We start from the raw sequence: 21,742 nt of genomic DNA on the forward strand, positions 1-21,742 counted from the left end.
TCCAAGGAAACAGAATATTTTTCAGATTTTTATGCATATATTTTCGGCTAATTTTCATGGCAACTCTCTATCTAAAGAACAGAATTTGAGTTTTTTGAAATGTGAAAATTAGGGACATACCAAGGCCTTTAAAAATTGATCATCAGTTATATAGAAATATGCCTTTTATAAAGACAGGATAAGATTAAAACACTAAGAGAGTAAATTTAAATTCCCTTCGTGGTATTAAAACCATGGCAACCATTGCCAACCTATAAGAAATATCATATTTCGTCCTTGGTATATGTTACAAGGATCTTTTGTGTATCATTTGCTTGCATTTCAACCTATAATTGTTTTCATTCTTAAGTGTATGACTTTATAAAATTAAATGAACAAAATCATTACTTTTGAATACGTTGTTTCGATAGTAACATATGTAATAGTTGATTTACCAAACATGTTTATCATGCATTTAAGACATCAGGCCTTCAACTTTCAGAAACAGTCATTGCCACTTCTTTGCTTTGCTGCAAAAGCTAACTATGGGACTCTGAACATGTTGAAAGATGCCATTTTTCAAACTTCAGGACATGTTGCTATGGTAACCATGACAAGTAGCAACCAATTTTTGCCGGATTTGAGTTTACGGTATCAAAGACTTTTATCATAGAGAGTTTGGAGAAATTCTGAGACTATGCGTGCCACAGCTCCTATATAAAAGTTCAAGTCATTACAGAGAATGGCTCTTAATGGCCAGAATTACAGCGAAATTCCAAATGGGTCGGAAAAAATGTACTTCCATAAAAATATTATGAAAAAAACATTCGTGGAAATATCGGAGGAAATGCTTGCCGTCTGTCTTTGAACAGATGCGGACCTGCTTTACCTCAAAAATACCTCTTGCGGGCATATTTCCCGATATGTAGCCAATAACCTATGAGTTTCAGGTGCTTAGGAATATTAAAAACATGAACAACAACAAAAAAATTGTAAAATGGAAAAAAAATGAAAAAGGAATACATGAGATATGGGAATATATCTGCTTATCTTTTTATTTTCAAGATGTTACACTTGTGCATGAAATGTATAGATCTAGCAGATTGGAAAATATTTGATACTTGTGTACTTGTGTAAACATAGATTTATCTCTAAGGTTTTTAGTTTTACATATTTATTTAGTTATTTATATACAATTCCGTGCCAATAAAATGTGCCAATCATTTAAAAAACAGTCTTCAATTACCTTCATACATATGTACTAAAAACGAAGAAGAAAAAGTAGTATTTCATGACCAAAAAAGGATGACAAACAGTGATAAATATAGAAAATCCTGTAAACTAAACAAATCATTAATGGGGCAAGAAACCAGTCTTCCTGATAAGCATTCAATATCATCAATCCTGTCAACTATACAAAATATTAATGAGACAAAACATAGACCCTGGGATAAATGATCAATGTCAACAAGTATATTAAATGATTGATAATCATTTTGAAGCATGTCATTCAAAATGCAAATGAGGGATAGAATACATTTGCAAATAATGTTACTATAATGACCAACATTTTTAGAAAGTATTTGCAGTTTTCATTTGACTTCTAAAGGTATAAAAAAAAAAAACGAAGAATGGCTTCATTGACATAAAATGAAAATACGAAATTTTTAAAAAGATTATTTTTAAGATTGAATATTAGCAACAAATCTGTTTAAGGGAGACAATTGCCAGGTATTTCATTCTGGACTGAAAATAGTGTGGACAACATTTCTTGAAATAAAACATAAAAACTTCTGATGACTGGACTGTATCCTTCATGTAGACATGCACATGTATTTTGCAAAACTATCAACATATATATTATGTATTGATAACGTATGATAGTGAACAGTTATCAAGTTCAAAAATCCAAAGAAAGAATACAGATTGAGATCAGAGCAAACATTGGCCTCTATAAACATAAGAGGTGCCATGGAGGAGTGATCATTCCCTGTCCAACAGTCACATACTCCGTGTGCTCCTTCACATGATCGGGTAAACTGAAAATCCGTACACAATATGAAATGAATCACAGGGTTCATTGATTTTAACAACTGTGAAATATTACTTTTTATCCATTTCTAATTGAAAATAGCAAATTCCTGCAAATCCCCTCCTTCTCTACATGATCATTTGAAAATTTCATGCTAAATTATTTCAATTTTTTGATAAATTAAGCTATTGCATAGTATTAAATCCCTAATGATTTTGTTAGAATTAAAAATGTTATTACATTTACAGAATTAGCCATTATCATTTCCTATACACATTGGACGTTGTTTCAAAGTCTAGCAAAACATTGGGTGGTAGTTTATACCAATTTTGACTACAAATCACTCCGTGTACGTAAAAGATATAATAGGGAATGCTCTTGATCCCATCTTTGTTTTTTATTAAGAAATTCTCTTTTATTTGCCGCGACCATTTTCTACCTTAAAATACATTCATGCATACATAAATATATAAACAATTTCACATATTATATGATAAAATATGAACATCCAATTGTTCTAAATTGTAAAAATGTAAAAAACGGAAAGCATATTCATAAATAATAACATTAACAATATCTCTTATGTCAGGCTTCTGAAAACAAAGTCGGAGAAAGGAAAAGAGGACGATAATGTCTTAACTGATAAAAATTATCAGAAAGAATTCAAAATATTTTTTTTATTTCTGACGACTGACAGAACCAAGACATAAAGGAAGGGAGGCGGAAGAAAAAATCGTTTTAAAAATGAAAATGAAAAATAAGAGAATTTTTTTAAAAAAACCCTTTAATTTACAAATTTTTCAGCTATAGCTCTTAATTGTCAAAAAATAAATATGTATTTTCATTATATCAGTGGAAAAAAAACGCGCTTTGGAAATTTTGAATTAAGGTTAGAAAGACACGAGCCTTAAGATGATGCTCGGATGTATCTAATTTTTTGTTGTTTTTTTATATTACAATTGAAATTACAAAAAAATCACCAAAATAAACCTTTCTTTATAATTCTTTGGAAGCCGTCTCAATGGCCTTCAGATCGCTTTAACCGTACTGATTTATAATGGAATATAGAAAAGGTATACCCCCAGTATGTCCCAGTATGTCACTGTGAATAAAACAAATTGAAGTCTTGGGAGACAGACGGCTATTGAATAAATATCATATCAAATCAAATACATTTTCTTCAAATATCAGAAATTGTTAATATCCTCTACCGAAATTTAAAAAAAAATCATAAAAACTCATAATAGTGAATGATACAAGATGGTGGCATAGATATATGAAACTGTTATTTTAAGAAAATTCATTTACTTTATCAGGAAAGAAGGAAGATTAAAAAGATGGAAATCGGGTAATTTGGTTGAATTTCAGATATTTTCTCTAATATAATGAGAATATTTTTTTTATTTATACCGAGTATATGCAATCGCAAGAACAAAATTCAATGAATGATCAAGACTCCATAGATGTTGTGAAATAAAACAACTACATATCAGGACTTTTTCGTATTTCATGGTGTTTCTTGTCAGTGCCGAAATTTGCATTAGATTGAAAATTCTAAATGCTACAAATATAGAATGTAAAAGTATTTGACGATAAAATTTTCAGTTACAAAATTACATATTGATATAGTCTCATTATTTGTCACACGATATTTTAAGTGCTTATAAGTGGGAATGTTCTAAATAAATTTGAGAAATTAAGAAGGCATAATAAACTAAGATGATTTCATGTTTCGTTCAATTTTAAATATAACTGGACTTTTTTGTAATTAATGTTGTGTCTCATCAGTACCGAAATCGGCCCTGGATTGAAAATTCTTAATGCTATAGGAATACAATGTAAAAGTATCTAATAACAACAGAGGTGGGATCAGGTGGAAGATCCGGAGTAAGCATCCCCTACAGACTGGTCACCCCCTTGTGCTCCTTTTCATGATCGGGCAAACAGAAAAATCAGTAGACAATTCAGTGTGAAAAATAAAGGCCTAACAATTTGCATGAAAAACGTCAGTCAACGTTTGACTTAATGATAGATTCTATTTGTTGACAAGATAACTGTACTGACCATAGAATTTGCGAAATGTTTACTTTAAGTGAGACTATAAGCGAGACTGTTGATATTCTTGTTTAATTTACTTTTTTCGATAGCTTGTCTCGTTTTAGAAATTGTTTATCGAATCAACTGGGAGACAAAACCCAGTATGCAAATGATAATGGTATATTGCTACGTAAATAAGGAAGGTTGACGGAAGAAAAGTAGACGTCAATACGTTTATCATGAAGTTTTGTCGTTTGGTTACCTTTAACGTCTTTTTCTACTAAAATATCCAAATAAGAGACAGGTGTGTCAGACTTTTGGTATCTTTTATTTCGGGCCCAAAGGGATATACCGAATCAATGTACGAATGAAAATGAATATTATTAATTTATAAAACGTCGTCGATGGATATAAATGTTGAATTGAAGGCCACAGCAAGAGACTTTTTCTTTTCATGTAGAAGTTTTGTAGGATGCATCATATAAATATACAAAAATAGGTCTGCTAATAACGGGGCTCAATAAGTGTCATTGGATATTCCGACAGATTGTTGGAAGACTTGATCTCAAAAATCTACATAGCTATTGTCAATCAGAAATTCAAATATCTTTTTAATATCAACTTCGGAGTACTTGTGAGTATAAACAGAATGTTTTTAAACAAAATAATTTTGTAAATGACCAATGACAAGGTAAACAAATTTATGAGTTTCATTTAATTGAAAAAGCAGCTGTCTTTGATGTCAGAAAGCTTGGACTTTAAATTCTCGCAGGGAATGGTTGTATAAAATTTTGAAAAGTCGTAAGTTTAGATGTTGTTAATTTTAGTAAAATTTTATGAATTTTCTGAAAGTTCCTTGGGTTTTTAAAGTATCTACATCTGATCAGCTGGGACCAGTACATATTGGTCGTGTTATCTATATAATTCGTTTTTCACTTATTACGTTATTTAAGACAGAAGGATAGATGGTTTTAATTCTGTCCCTCATTCGTTTATTGAGAGATTTCAACACCAATCTGACACTTTTCATCCATTTTGTCAAAATGTTCAGGTCTTTTTTTATGCCTTGCCCATCGTCTGGCGTAATCTTCCGCAGAATTTCCAATCAATATATATAAAATTATGACGCCAGTTGAAAGAATGAGGTTCAATAAATTTTACCCCTTTTAAAATAAGGGATTTAAGTTCCTCATTTTTAACTTTATTTACATCATTAATAATGACGTGTCCAGCAGGACTATAGCTGTAGTGTGAAGAAGAACATGAACATGCAGAAGGATTATATTTGAAAAGTTTGGAAGCAATAGTCGATGATTATTTGTAAAAATTACAAATCTTAAGCGTAGACTTCAACTTGAAACAATGCAATGGAATACAAGACTGGACCCTTTTCGTCATTATGAATAATACTAATTATTATATGATTGAATAATTCCTGTCTCTCTGAATGGCTGAGATCCAACACTGTAGAAAAAAAATACAACGTTATATTCACCTACACGTGACCTTCAAGGTGAATAAAAGGATATATTTTTCGTTACATTGGTCTTAAAATAGATTGCTTATTTGCTGGCATATTGAAGTATAAGGAACAAACGGGTTGCTTGAGAAGAGTTTTAAACGTAAATCGGCAGTTTAACAAGACTCTTATTTGCAATTTTATAAGCATCTCAATAATAACATATTTTTGGACAAATATTTGCTAGTCTCTTTAAACAACACATTAATGTACAAGTAATGCTTCTACTTACAGCCATGTGGATGAAGCCATGATCAATAATTTCCTGTAAATACGAGTCTAAAAAAAGGAAAGAAAAATCCTTTGAACAGTAACAATATTGCAAATAGTAAAATTCAATCCATATTTCAGATGAACACAATACATTATTTTACAATATTCACATGTACAAAGTACTGAGACATAAAATGCAGATCTATCACATATTCTTTGGGGAGATGATGACGCAGTGGTTAGTGTGGACGCCTTTGGACCAGGTAGCCCCGGGTTTGAATCGGATTCATGATAAATCATTTCATTCTAATGATGCACCTTATCAACCGAGGGGCTTAATTTATGGAACACCAAATCAACATATATTAAAATATTTAAATCTATCTTTAATTGATTATACCTATCTTCATATCAATTGTACCTACGTTCAAATGAATATGCTTATCTTTAAATAAATTAAAGATGGGTTTGATTTAATTATACCTATCTTGAATTGATGTAGATATGTACAATTAATTAGAAGATGGAAACAATTGAATTAAACCTATTTTTAATTATAAAGATACTGACAATAACAACTACTCCCTATAAAAATGCTTTCTGCAATTCCCTTCTTTATTCATGGTGCTGTCAGAGGGAGCAGAGAAAGAATTGAGCCTAGGTATAATTGAATTGTACATATATTTAAATCCTTTGTGGATATGTTTCAATTGCACCTATCTCCAAATCAATTGTACCTATCTTTAAATTAATTGTCCCTATCTTTAAATCAATTAAACCTATCCTTAAGTCAATTGTACATATCTTCAATTGAACTGAAGATAGATGTTATTTCGTTAACGATAGGTGTTATTTATTTGAACCTGGTATAATCAATAACACCCATCTTTATTTCAATTAGACCAATATTTAATTCAATTGTACCTATCTTTAATTCATTTATATCTATCTTCAAATGAATTATACCTATCTTTAAGTAAATTAAAGATAAGTTTAATTCAATTATAATTATCGTAAAAAATAAATATCTTAAAAATATTTTTGTCATCTTATTGATTTATTGATTAACATTGCAAGTTTGTGAGTTTATGATTAGGATACAAAAATAACACCCAAATTAGTCCTTCTAGAATGTAAGGTTAAAGAAACCTCTTTGAATCAAAGGGGATTAATATCTCTGTTGTTCCAATATTAATACAAACTCATATACTTTAATATTTATTATTAGCTGGTGATTTCAAAATATTCAATTCAGTTGTTGCCTGTAATACATATAGAATGTAAATGAATTAATGTTATTAATAACTGAACGGTCGCGTGCATCAAATGAAATTGATTTGCTCTTCACATTCAATGAATTAAACTTGTTTTCAAAATTTCTATGATAGTCTCACTTATATCAGTCATACTAGATTGCTAATTATTTGTATTATACCCGTACATTTAATTTCTCATAAGTAAAGCTTTTCACCATTAATTGTATTACTAGAAATTAAAATTAATTTTTTTTATGAAGGATTCGTGGTCTATTGGTTTTAAAGGTGCTTGGATACAGATTTGAAGTTAATATTTTCTCAAATTTTCTGTAAAATTTCATGACTTATATGTTGCTATAGCATTTCATACTAAAATATAATAAAAATCTTATTTCATCTCGTAGTTATTGAAACTTCAAATTTCTGAACGCGTTTGATTGACACATCCTTGCACTTTCACAAATTTTAATTTTATTCTTAATACTTAAGAAAAGTGGCAATTTTGTTGTGTATTAATGAAAAATATTAACACTATAATCCAGAAAATTCAGAGTAGAAATGTTCGAAAGCAAAACCCACTCACAGTATTGTCAGTCCGTGCTCAGTGGTGTGTACAGACTTTAACAATTGAACACACTCGGTGAATCGTAAACATTAACAATAACAGAGCTCGTGCCCTGTTTACAAAAACAGTTTACGTTTCACGGGTGTATTCAATTTGTTAAACTCTGTACACAACACTGAGCACGGGCTGACGATATTAGTGAGGGGGTTTGCTTTCGCATATTTCTACTCTGAATTTTCTGGATTATAGATGTAATTGTTTTTCATTAATACACAACAAAATCGCTTCTTTTCTTAAATGTTAGGGATAAAGATAAAATTTGTGAAAGTGCAAGGATGTGTAAATCAAACGCGTCCAGGAATTTGTAGTTCCAATAATTTCCAGATAAAATAAGTTTTTAATTATATTTTCGTGTGAAATGCTATTGCAATATATAAGTCGTGATATTATACAGAAAATTTGAGAAAATATTAACTTCAAATCTGTGTCTAAGCACCTTCAAAGAGTGTATGAGGCAGAATTGATTAAGTAGATTATACAGATAAAAGTGTAAATTATGCAGATTAAAGTGTAAAATTTACAGATTAAAGTTCAAATTTTACAGATTAATATGTAAAATTGAAGACAATAAACTTTATACTAAAGACGAATTAAACATGTATGACCCTCCTATCAATGTAACACTTATGTTGCCTACCTTAAATTTAGATCCAAACCATACTGCAGTACTTTATGGCTCTATGTAAGAAGGAATGATCAGTTTGGTTACAATTTGTCCTCTTTTATTCTAGAGGATTGCCAAAAATAAACTTCTAAAAGTAGCATGAAGTAAGCTAATTTAATGATGTGTTTATAATTTTAAAATATCAAATTTCCAGGAAATGTCTTTTAAGGAAATTTTTGATTTTCACTTCTTGATACTTTTTTGTTTAAAACATTACTTCTTTTAAAAATACAGTTTTAATGATGAGGACATAATTAACAATGGAGAGTATATAATGTATACATATGTATATATGGGCCTAAATGGTCATTTAAGTATCATGGGTGGTTTCTCAGGCTCTGAGCACCATGGGCCCTTCAGGAACTAACCTTGGATTTTGTGACTCAATGTTACGATTGGTGACGACTCTATAATCATTATCATAATGAAGATTACACTCTATAATGATTTTTGAGAAATGGCCGACTAAGTCCGATCCTTGGTTCAGCGAGGCATCAATCATATTTTCTTTGTGCAGGGCAAGCTTCTGATTATACTCAATTAAACAACCTGCCTTCTAAATATCCATGAGGGTGTAGGGTGTAATGTATTTCAACACATAAGCAATTTATCTCAACCCTGTGGCCTGACCGCTGGTCCCAAGCAGCATCAATTCTTTTATTATGGAAAACGGTAAAGTACTTATTGTATATATTATCATACAAACAAGTGTCTAAGACATGTATATATCGATTGGTGAAGAAAAGATTCAAAGTATGTATATATTTTTCAACTAACTTTGTCCCACTCTGGGATATAAACCATTTGCTAGTGGTTATGATCTGTACAACTTTGGAACAGGGCTAAATTATGGAAATGGTTTATTGGGGAGATGAGAGATGTCCATGAAAAAACAGATATATTTGTAAAAATGTTATGTATTTTCAATATTTTATTAAAATCGCAGTGATGTTAAGGCTTCCCGAAGCTTTAAATGCGTTCAAAACATAACACTGCAATGCAAGGTTGATTTTGATTTTTATTTGTAAGTTATGTACTTAAGTACGGTCAATTTATATAGAGAGTTCTCTAAGCTATATATAAACGTATTTTTCTCTCAATATCGTCATCTGTATTAAAACAAAGCCATCACACATTTTTCCCAAGCAAGATTCAGTTAGAGGGGAAACTCTTCTTACAGACTTCCACAAAAGATCTCAAATAAATCCTCATTAATAACCTGCGCCAGGCTCTTTTATAAACATTTTATAAATTCTACTTCTATCCAAGGGTATAAAAAAGAGTAAATGTCAAACGTATATTTTCTTATATATTTTGAACACGCTGACTTTTAAACAAGAGTAATATAGCAAAGTTATCTAAAATATTCGGATATATAAGATTAAAAAAAAGATTAAAACACGTTTATTTTACACTAGCTTTCTGAAACTTTATATGCAGATTACAATAAGGTGTAAAGTTTATGACACTCTCCCCAACATAACAGCTCAAGTTTGCAGTGACTTGACGTCATTTTCAATTATGATGTCATACATTTGTAGTTCAGAGAAGTGAAGGCACAGAGTACACTGCGATATTCTCTGGGAAGCCTTAACGTACCTGCGATATGAACCCCTCCCCGTCGAGGCCCGAATATTGCGCACAAAAGACATAAATTGTAGAATTAGGTAAATGGTTTCGCATTCATTGCAATCATTTAGTCAATTTGCCAACTAAATTTCCTTTAGAAGAGAATGCCTTTCAAAAGATATGTAATGATTTATTCATATATATATATATTTATATCACGGCCTGAACCCTGGGCTCAAGGGCTGCCAAAATTTTGGTAGAGATTTGTTGCTTATTATTATTATCATGACAACAAGTTTTACTAAATGATGAGGGAGATGTAGGAGTTAAGACGAAGATTTTTGGACATTGCATACTTTTTTACGGTTTTGGCTAGATTCCTCAAGCCCGAGGAAGAAAAAGACCATGGATTTTAAAACATTTGCAACACAATTATCCATAAATGCTACGTACCAAAACTGGTTTCAGAGAAGAAGCTGGAAATGTTTAAAATTATTACGACCGACGAACGATACATCAGGACGGACAAAAACCAAAAAAAACCAAACAAAAAACAAAAAAAACAAATTACCTAAAAAGATGGGTCGTTAAAAACATATAATTATAGTACTGAGAGGGTGTACTGACCTAGAGGGCAATGTATTAGCAAATTCTTTCTCTACATGTATTTCGAATCACAGTTACAGCATGAATTAAAAGATAGATAATCAAACATAAATAAAAAAAAAATTTACAAATTAAATAGCTATAAAAAAAAAAATAAAGGGAATGACAGGGAAACTTTTGCTATACAGAATAAAATCATTGTTATGAGTATGTTTACATGTATATATTTTCCATCAAGACACACATGTAAAACAATTAAATTTATTTCTGTTATGTTTTATCAGAGAGAAAGAGTATCAAATTTGTATGAATGTTAAAAAATGGAGAAAAGGAAACATTTATAGAAATAAATAATCTTGAATGGAAGAAAAAAGACAAAAATAGAAAAAAAAATACTAAACGATATCTTTTTCATGACATCCGCCAAACCATCGGGAAAAACCCAAGATAAGTAAAAGGACGAAGGCAGAAGGAAAAAGAAAGAAGGAAATCTATTTTATCGGAATATATTCTTAAATTTCCAGTACTTGCTTTTCTAAATCACAAAATTAAGTATTTTTATCACATTTACCAAAAATATTATACAAGAAAAGAAAAAAAATTATTAAGAAGCATGAATGATATATACAATATATATCTAAGTACGTTATACATAAAATTGTAAATCAGTGTAAAGATTTATTTTTGATGCTTGTATTGGTAAAGTTTAATTTATTGGAAGACCCAGATGTTCCATTAATCGGGAATTATAAGGAAGATTATGATGAAATCCACAGAAATTAGAATGAAGGCAGTCGTTCTCGATTCTTTAAGAAGACGACTTCTGAATAAATTCTCAAAGCAAAAGTACGATTTTTTGGAGATGCACTTATATTAATTGCACTGCAAAATATATATTATCAATCGGGCATGCTTACATAACCGACGATGTATTATAATCAGTCATGCATGTTAACATTATATACTATAATTATATGAGCAATCATGGATGCTTTTAAATAAGATTTGTTAAATGTGTAATGCCTAAAATAGGGAAGAAAACTGGACAGAGTTTACAAGTACCTGCCATGTCTCTTAAATGAGAGATAACAGAGTCAAGAGCCTTTTACAAGTATTAAAAATCATTGTACTACCTATGTGAACGCGGACCAAACATTCCAGTAAGCTCTATCAAGAGATAACTTTTTTTAAGTTGCCAGAGTAACAGGAATTTCTGCAATCTGCCTCTAGTCTACCATTATGTGGCTTGGTTGTACCAAAGCCATAAAATAAATGCATATCTAAAAAGTGGTTTAGAAAACACTATCTTTCCTCTTTTTATAATGTGATTCATTTAAGTTACCATATGGATTAGACCTATTCTCCTCTGATGACCCATTCAAATCCTCAGAGAATTCCTCTAAGTCTAGAAAGGTTAGCATTATCAATTAGTAATATCAATGTCAATCTTAATAAATTCACCCTTACTTCATCGTCATGCTTAATTGTTAGAGCGCTTGCTACGCGTGATTGGAATGTCGTGGGTTCAATCCGACCGACCTAAGTCGATAAAAATAGGTAGCAACTGTTTGGAGTGAAAGTTGCGGGTCATTCGGATGAGACCTTAAAAACCAAACCAAAGCCACCTGTCAAGGCAGGCGTTAGTACGACTAAGATCCCCAACTGCTCAATGGCCTTTAGTGCAGAGTTTAACATTAAAGCTAATAATTTGTGGCCTATAAATAAGTTTGAAAAATCTGGCCAACAATGAACAATGTAAGTATTTAGATTACCAAGCTAAATCATTGAAATTCTTAAATCAGTTTTCTTGTTGTATGGGAAGATGGAATATGTAGATAGTGAACAGTAACGACTCAAAAGGTCCAAATAAACAATACGAACTGAGAGCAGATCTAGAACAGTCACAGACCCCTCGTCTTCATAGTTTGGATGACTTTCGTGATGGAGTAAACATCCCTTTTTAAGCGGTCACTTCAGCTGTAGGCCCTTTGTCTTCATTCAGTAAGATGAGGATCTATTTAGTAGTGTGAATAACTCTGTATATTTTGGATTGAATGAAATATATGGAGATAATGAACAGTATTCAAGCTCAAAGGTTCATTAAACAATACAAATTTTAGAGCAGAGCAAACACGGACCTCCAAAACATCAGAGGTGGGGTCAGGTGCCATGGAGGAGTGAACATACCCTGCCGATCGGTCACATCCGCCGTGTGCTCCTTCTTATGATCGGAAAATAACGGAAAATCCGTCCACAATTCAGTGTGTAAATAATGGCCTAACAATCAGTATGAAAAACGTCAGTCAGCATTTGGCTTAATGATAAATTGTATTTGCTGACAAGGTCATTGTATCGACCATAGAACTTACAAAATGACGACTTAAAACGAGACTGTTGATATTCTTGTTTCATCAACTTGTTTGTCAATAACCTACCTCGTTTTAGAAATTGTTTACACGTAGAGAACGAATGAGAAGGATATATATAGTATCGACATAAGAACGGGAATAACCATTATTACGATACGTTGTCGACATATCTAAATGTCCAGTTGAAGACCACAGCAAGTGTTTTCTTCTTTTCACATATAACATTTTGAACAAATTCTGCTTTATATGAATACAAAAATAGATCTGCTAATAACAGGGCGAAATTGGTACCCATGGGAATTCCAATAGATTGTTGGAAGATCCATTCTCCAAAAACAACATAGATATTGTCAATCAAAAACTCAAACATCTTTTTATATCAACTTCAGAGTACTTGTGTATACAGTCGGAATGTTTTTAACAACATAATTTTGCAAATGACCAATGACAAGGTAAGTAAATTTACGAGTTCCATTTTTATTCAAAAAGCAGCTGTCAATTATCTGAAAAAGCCAGAATTTAATCTATCGTGGGGAATGGTTGTATATTAAGTTGAATAGTCGTAAGTTTTTATGCTATTGATTTTGGTAAAATTTTGTGATTTCAAAATTTTCCAAAAGTTTCCTGTAGTCTTTAAGTATCCACATCTGATTTACACCACTTATCAAATATATTGTTGCACAGTACTCCTGAAGTTTCTCCTTTACTGCTGTTACTATTCTAGTGAGAAGTAAAGAAAGAGGCTTGGTAGAAAATTTACTGGAACCCACTATGTATCTTTGTCTGTAATGATTTTATGAAGTTTTGGAATCCAATCGTATTTACTCATATATAGTGAGATTGAATGTTTCCATTACGTGTGTAGATGGTTAGCATAAGTTATGATTCTTCCCTGTTTAATTGGTCAGTTACAATTAAACTGAACGAATATTTGATTTAATATAATTTGATATTATATGTTTTCTGATTACATGTCTTTGTCACCATCACCGGATGTCATGTTTTCTTTAAAAACATTTTCACTTGGGCTTTATTCTTACGACATAAAAATTTCTCTTGCACGATTTTTTTAAGATACCTTCTCGGGTTCCGTGATAAGAATTGACTCAGAAATCCTAATGGGTATGAACTCATTCCTGTGGGGACAATGACAGCCCTGGGAAGTCCTGGATAGATCGTGTTCTTTTCAAATTCCTGTCGTGAATTTGGGAATCGCTTAATATTTTGGTTATTCTCACTGAAAAATTTATTGAACAAATTGTTGTCAATTACTGTGTTGGTTTTATGTCTTGTTGCTGATATATTCTAGCTTTTTGTAAGGCTTTTTTATAGCTGTAAATGTTTTTATAATGCTTAGCATAGGATTTTGAAAACTATTTTTCATTGTGCTCATATTTTCCCCATCTGTTAACCACGCAACTTTAACCTAACATCGCCTCTTAAATCGTACGGTTCATAATTTAGGACCCAAAGTTCGTTTTATGTTCTTTAGTCAAAATGCACATTTGTACTTTAAACTGAGTTATTGCTCTTTTGCTTTTGTCGTTGTCTTTCAAACATATAAAACTTTGTGCCAAATAGACACAGGCTATACGCTATTCCGATTCAAAATAAATAGGATACGATCCTACGTTTATCTACAGAAATTTTTGCTATAAAACTTGAATAAACATAAAAAAAAATTATATATTTACAAACTCTGGAAATATAATCCTACCATATCTCTGATAGTGGAAGCAGTAGTACTTTTTATTACGGATTTTGAATCAGAGCCGTTAGAGTTTCTGAAGTATTCAGATTGTGACCTAAAAAGTGGTATAAGAAGCACAAATCAATTTCATTTTCTGTTACTTATGTTTGTATAAATTTTACATTTAATTTCCAAACTTTTGATTATTACATTAAGAGTCCGTAATTCAGTTCAAATATAAAATTTTAGAATTATTAATTCACGTTAATATTATCAATGATAAAATTCTGAAAGAAAAAAGAAAAAGAAGTTATGTCTTGGAATGACATATTCCTGTATGTGAAATCAGGAACGAATATAATATATAAGGTATTGGTTAAATGTCATAAATAGAATACGTTTTCAAATATAAAATTAGTGACCTAAATATTTTTACAAAGAATGTTTATGAATATAATGCCTTCACAAAGTACATTTCAGTGCGTCCCGGGATCCGCCCTGTTTCCTCAACAAAACGTACAAATGTTAATCCTTATTCTCTCCCGGCTTTCGTCATCCTCACGTGTTCTGCAGGTCTGATCCGCATGGCGCCAAAATCAACGGGAAGGTCGGGGGCATCTGGAAAAGTTCTCGTATACATCCTGCCTCCGACACGATTAGAGTATTCATAAATGCCAATACGGAGGCTTTTTGTTTCTAAGACTCCATGCCGTGTAGGTACCCCCGATACCAGCCCCGATAATGGTTATATCCTCCACGTAACCACCTTTAAAAGGAACAAAAACAATTATTTCCAAACGAAGATCAGCACAAAAGGTTAGACCACGTTTCTTTCTGAGTCTTGTTATTTCTTTAGAATAGTGATCAACGTTGTTAAAGAATCGGGCACCCGGTAAACATGTGTTTCACTTAGGACTATGGAAAAATGCCTTGTGTATATTATACTGGATACATTCATGAAAACTAGTACAGAAATGGTTGACTTCCCCACCTCACCCTTAATCCTTTTCAGTAGTATGAGTAATGGAATTGGGAAAAAATGGTTCTGGACTGGATTTAAAAATATACCCATTCTTTACTTTGAAAATAATGGAATCCATCAAACACATCTATTTAAAAAAAATAAACCAATCCTGTTCTTAAATTATACCTTCGGTCAATGAATTTTGCAGGACATAATGATTAATACATGTTTGAATGTCATATGTACTCCAAGAAATTTTACTAAAAAAACGACTTTGGATTTGTATTGTTTGAAGGTTTTTTTTTTCTTTTAGATTAAACACTGTATATTGTTACGCAATTATCTGTGACATGTATTTTTACATATGATAAATATGAAAGTAGTTGACTGTTGTCAGATCTAATTTTGAAAATATCTGTCGAAAAAGTAGGCATTGTGAACGATTTTAACGTTTCTCTTTTGGAAGAGTCATGCGTGGCTTATGTTGCAGTATTGAGCAAATGTTGTACATATGGAAAAGAAGCGTGCTGTCCCTAACATTTAAATCATAGTAATCCTCTTGAGTTGAAACTTTAACTTTTATTGAACACATAGGGTCAAATTTATTCGTGGTCCTGGAACTTTATTTGCCTCGTAACAAAGCAACTCCCTGTTGAAATAAAACTCGAATGGGTATATTAATTATATGAGAAACACACACCCTCACACACACATAGAGAGAGAGAGAGAGAGAGAGAGAGAGAGATACTGATATTTACTTGGTGGATCCACAGTTTCTTCCACATCTTTTTCTGCAATTCTTCTTCTTTTTGACATGGAATATTCCAATAGGAGAAAGATCTAAAGAATTTATCAAAAACATTAATGAAAATCAAATTGTTACGAACAGGTATTAACAATTGGATATAAATTAATTAAAGCGTTTTTGCTTCCGGATTAACGTCGAGCATTATTCTTGATCAGTTTACGTTTAGAATATTTTTTTTTCTTTCGGGGATAGGATATTGTTTTCAAACCAAGTACCGGTAAGGGTTTGGTTTCCATCCTCGAAATAGAACTACATACACCGTAAAGGTTAACAGTTCAAACTTCAACTTGATAAATGCATAAGAAAACACAATTATTGATGTTCTGCATATATTCGCTTATAAAACTCTATCAATGAATGTTTTACCATGTCACCTTTAATGAATTCTTTTTAAATTATTTACACACTGAATTGTCGACGGATTTTTCCGTTATTTCCCGATCATGACAAGGAGCACACGGCGGGTGTGACCGGTCGGCAGGGGATGCTCACTCCTCCATGGTACCTGATCCCACCTCTGATGTTTTGGAGGTCCGTGTTTGCTCTGCTCCTACTTTGTATTGTTTAATGGACTTTTGAGCTTGAATACTGTTCGTTATCTCCATATATATATCATTCAAAATAACTATATATATATATATATATATATATATATATATATATATATATATAATTAGAGAGAGAGAGAGAGAGAGACTTTTGAAAAAAAATATTTTAAGTATACAGTTTACTTGCAATTAAGCCGCTGTAGCGATGAATAAGCATGTCCCTTCCGCTTGAAAACATTTGATGAAAAGCCACGCCCACAATGGAATGGTTGACGTATAAGTTTATAATTTGATACAAGTTGTTAATAAGTGATAGGTCCTATCTTTCGATTGTGAAACATCTGTTTATTAGATATGGCTTAAATTAACAGTGCAAGATCTCAAAATAACCCTTGGAACTCTATCAACAGATGTAATATCTGTACAACATGAAATTCACAGGAATAGAAATAGGCTTTTTTAAACTATGACTTTTAATTACATTGATTACAGTATCCTTATTACAGTTAGGGATGTATATAGGAAAACCTCATCAAAATCTTGCAAGTCAGAACCTACCGTGAAATCACTTATCTTCGTGGTGGTTTAATTTCCGTTGCTTTCGTGGTATGCAGAGACCCGGGAATTCATGTCCTCCATGTTTTTTTATAAATAGCAAATTGTGTGATCGTTGTATCCCATCCCTCCCCCTCAACCTATAAAAATGCACAGAAAGAAAAAAATCAACAGAAATACTTCATAAACATTGGGACTACGTTTATGTTTGGATCTGTATTCAAATTCAGCTGTGTATTTTTGAGGGCTGCTAAGAGGAGACACCCCCATTCTCTTGGGCGTTTGTTATTTGAAATCTCACGAAGTCTACATTTAAATTATTACTTACTAGGGTAATAAGTGAATACTATTTTTGAACGAAAAATAGTCCATCTTTTCATGAGATTTAAAAATTAGGAAAGCGCACACAACAACCCTTCATCTTTAAATTCAATTTAAAAATTCTGTATGCACAACTTGATAAGTTCTTCTATAAAGACATTCATATATACTTCTATAAACACACACACGCACACTAAACCACATAAATGAAAGTAAAAGGTGAAGATAATAAACAATGAATGTTCTAAAAAAAATAATACAAATCTGTGAACAGGGCATAAAACACGGACCCCCGAAAATTCCACGGTGAGATCAGTTGCAAGTGTGAAGGGAGCATCCCCTTATCGACCGCTCACACCCGCCATGAGCCCTAGTATTGATCAGGTAGACGGAATATTCAATGGTCAAATTTAGTATTAAAAAAGCCTAACAGTGACAGGTTATATTTGTTAGCAAGGTCATCATAACGACCATAAAATTTATGAAACACTAACTTCAAACGAGGTTGTTGAGATCCATGTAACATCAATTCACATTAAAAGAGAAATCGTATATTTTATGTTTCTGATCAAATTTTATACTTGATTTCAAGTTAACTGGTCCGGAAAAGTGTCTCCATCCATCCCTTTCCGACCAAAATTCCTCCAACTTTTTATTATCAAACATCGGATGTGTTTCTTTTTCCTCTCATGGAATATGGGTTCTCATGAATACAAAAATTCCCAGACACCAATATGCTCACTATAATTGATCACAAGTAGCCTTTCACAGAATATTCCTTTCAAAACTATGGAATCCGGATAGGGCCACGCAGTTCACTATCGCATCATCGCACCATCGAGGTTTGAGTCGATAGTGCGATGACGCGATAATGCGATGACGATGAAGCGATGGTGCGATAACGATGAAGCGATGGTGCGATAGCGCGATGCCGATGATGCGATGGCACGACAATGCGATGACGATGATGCGATGGTACGATTAAGCGATAGCGCGATGACGCGATGGCACGATAGCGATGATGCAATGGTGCGATAGCGATGATGCGATGGCGCGATACTGATGGCGCGATGCTATATCGTGTCATCGTTATTGCTTTATCGCACTATCGTCATCGTGTCATCGCACCATCGCTCTATCGATTAGTACTTTCTATAACCGGATAACATTCCCAGCAGTCATTGCACAACATGGCGTTTGTTGACGAAAAGATTCAAGAATATTTCTTTAACGGATACGATAATAAAGAAATCATATTCCTTCTTTGGAGTAATTAGGGTGTGAAAATAAGGTAGGTATTATTAATTGTCATAAGTTATGATAATACAAGTACCTGTGTAGGCTAATATTTTCTCTAAGAGTAATAAAGTTACTATACATTAAATTTATAGTCTCATTCAAAGATTGTTTATATGCGTGTTCTACTTGCATATATATACATGTATCTGTTATTTAAGAAATAGTGATTGAAGTTAAAATCTCCCATTTTAAGATATATTTTATGCATTATTTTTTTTTAAATACTTAAGCTGTAGACATTTGAAAAGGCCCATGACCAGACTTAATTTGAGAAGACGGAGATCATACAATGTGGATATGGCAATAAGGGCTATTCAGGTAATATTGCTTGTGTTTTATTTCATCTTTCTTTTTTGATAGATTGATCAAATCTAGAAAAATCGTCAGTAACATCTACATTTTGATGATAGCTCATTATGTTTTAGTTAACTCATACAAATGTCAAAAATTTCATATGATTTACATATATTCTACTCAAAGGAAGAAATGATGTTCAGTGGACAGACTCTTGGGTGTCGTTTGATGAAACGAAGACTTCTTCAGAAACATGGCATCTTTATAGGAAGGTATATTATCTTATTATGATTAATAAACAGAATTCAAACGATGTGCCTATTGCTTATAATGAGTTTTATATCAATAAGATATTTATCATAATTTCATTGAATTCATTTTTTTTTGTTAAAATGTAATGGTTAGATTTAAAATCGTTGATGATTAATTATATATATACTGTTCCAGGGATAACATGTTGTGTTTATTGAGAATAATCGATCCTGATGGAGTCGATCTAAGAACAAGTCACTGCTTGACAAGAAGAATGTATCTAAACAATGGACCAAATTATCTTGCACATGTTGATGGGTACTACAAGTTGAAGCCATTTGGCTTCGCTATACATGGTGCAATGTGTGGGTAAGTTAATGTGCATCAGCTTTTAGTGTTCATTTGAGTCATGTAAGATTACAAGAATTTATGAAGTTATAGAATTTATGATTTTTATATACTGTTGTAGCTACATATCAGAAAACAATATTAACTATTAATCTAAATGATCAAATTCCTATTCTTTCAGATTTTCAAGACGAATACTATGGCTTAAAGTTGCAAGAACAAACAATGACTCCTTTGTTGTAGCATCATATTTCTTGAAATTCCTGGAGGAAATAAATAGTTGAGTATATAATTTTTACAAATCATTGATAAATATATTCCTGAAAACTGTAAATGCAGTTCAATTTTCACAAGTTAATTTTCTACTAAGTAACATTCTAAATACATTATTTTGTATTGATACAGAATAAATACACATAAAATGCATTATTTTGTAAAAAATATTTACTTGAACAAAGAAACCATATTTGTCTCAGTTCATGGTAGTATGAGTTTTCCAATACATAGGTGCTCCAAGGTGTGAGACTTGATGCTGGAACTGAGAATATATACATTGAGGAAATTCAAAAATCCTTCCGTTGGTACGATAATGATGACATGTTTGGAGAAAATAGTGTAATCAAAGGAAGATCAATGTCTAACCAGGTATGAATATGAAGCTTTTTTTTAAATAACAATATGATTCAGTAACTTATATTGCATAAACAAATCAGATGAGTTTAATAACCTTCTAAAATCTGCACACCTAGGATTGAGTTCCAATTCCAGTTAACACTCCTGCAGTAGAAGTTAGAGTAATTTGCACTTTGATTTGAAAATGGGGGGGGGGGGGGGGGGACTTGATCAAATCTGAATAGTCTACTAATCACAGTCAATTCAGTAAGTCCCAACTTGATATAAGATCAAATAACTGAAGTAATTGAATACTTTAAAAATTTGTATGTGTAATCCTTAATTAAGTTTCTTTTCAAACTCTCTACTTATCTGAACATTTTTCCTGAGGGAAAATAGATCGACTGATTATTTTCACTATTACTTTTCAAAGACCAAAAAAAAAAAAAAAAATTCTTCATATTATTATCTTTCATAGGCGTCATTGTGTAATCTGATACCACAGATAATTTTAAAAATAATAAATTTTGCAAACTTCATACTTTCATTATTTGCATCAGTTTCATTTAATAGAGTTCAAGGTGACACAGTTCTTTTTATAGTATTAGTTATACTACAGAGCCATTAAGGGGGGGGGGGGAGGGGCATGGATGCAATTGCAACCCCTGAAAACACCAATCTTTTGTTTAAAGTTTTGCTATTTATTTGTTTATTATATATTTGAAAAAAAATTACCCCCAGAATGCAACAGACTTGTATGCATTTTTATTATAAATTTTCTGACCTGGGGGAGGGATAACCCTCCCATACCCCTTTCTATACCCCTTTCAAGAAACCTGTTGTCAAATATTTGAAAATGAAGTCAGTTTAATGATTTAAAATATCTCTGCACATAATCTGATATACAAATTATTGTTTCTGTATCATTATGAATTTATATATGATATATTTATGTGATTGTTTTATGCCCCTATGATTCAAGATTCGGGGGCCTTATCCATATAGCTTTGGGTCTGTCTGTATTTTTATCTGCAAAGACTTTAATGCACCAACATTTTTTGACGTAATGACCTTGACCATAGGGTTCGACCTTCTTGTGAAAAAATTTTAATTTTGGACATAACTTCTGAATGGTTGATGTTAGAGATTTCATATTTCTCAAGTGTATTTCTTGTAAAAAAA

The 21,742-nt window shown here is 31.9% G+C and overlaps 1 long non-coding RNA gene across 1 annotated transcript; it reads left to right on the top strand.

Moving 5' to 3' along the window:
• Positions 1-19,864: 19,864 nt before the first annotated feature.
• LOC133193701 (uncharacterized) lies at positions 19,865-20,507 on the top strand. Its single transcript, XR_009721977.1, has 3 exons — positions 19,865-19,969; positions 20,130-20,227; positions 20,456-20,507. It is a non-coding gene; the product is annotated as an uncharacterized LOC133193701 (long non-coding RNA).
• Positions 20,508-21,742: the final 1,235 nt, after the last annotated feature.

The sequence above is a fragment of the Saccostrea echinata genome, unplaced genomic scaffold (genome assembly GCF_033153115.1).
Source record: "Saccostrea echinata isolate AGI-Se365-2 ecotype Australia unplaced genomic scaffold, CSIRO_AGI_Sech_v1 ptg000028l, whole genome shotgun sequence".
In the NCBI taxonomy this organism is placed as follows: domain Eukaryota; kingdom Metazoa; phylum Mollusca; class Bivalvia; order Ostreida; family Ostreidae; genus Saccostrea; species Saccostrea echinata.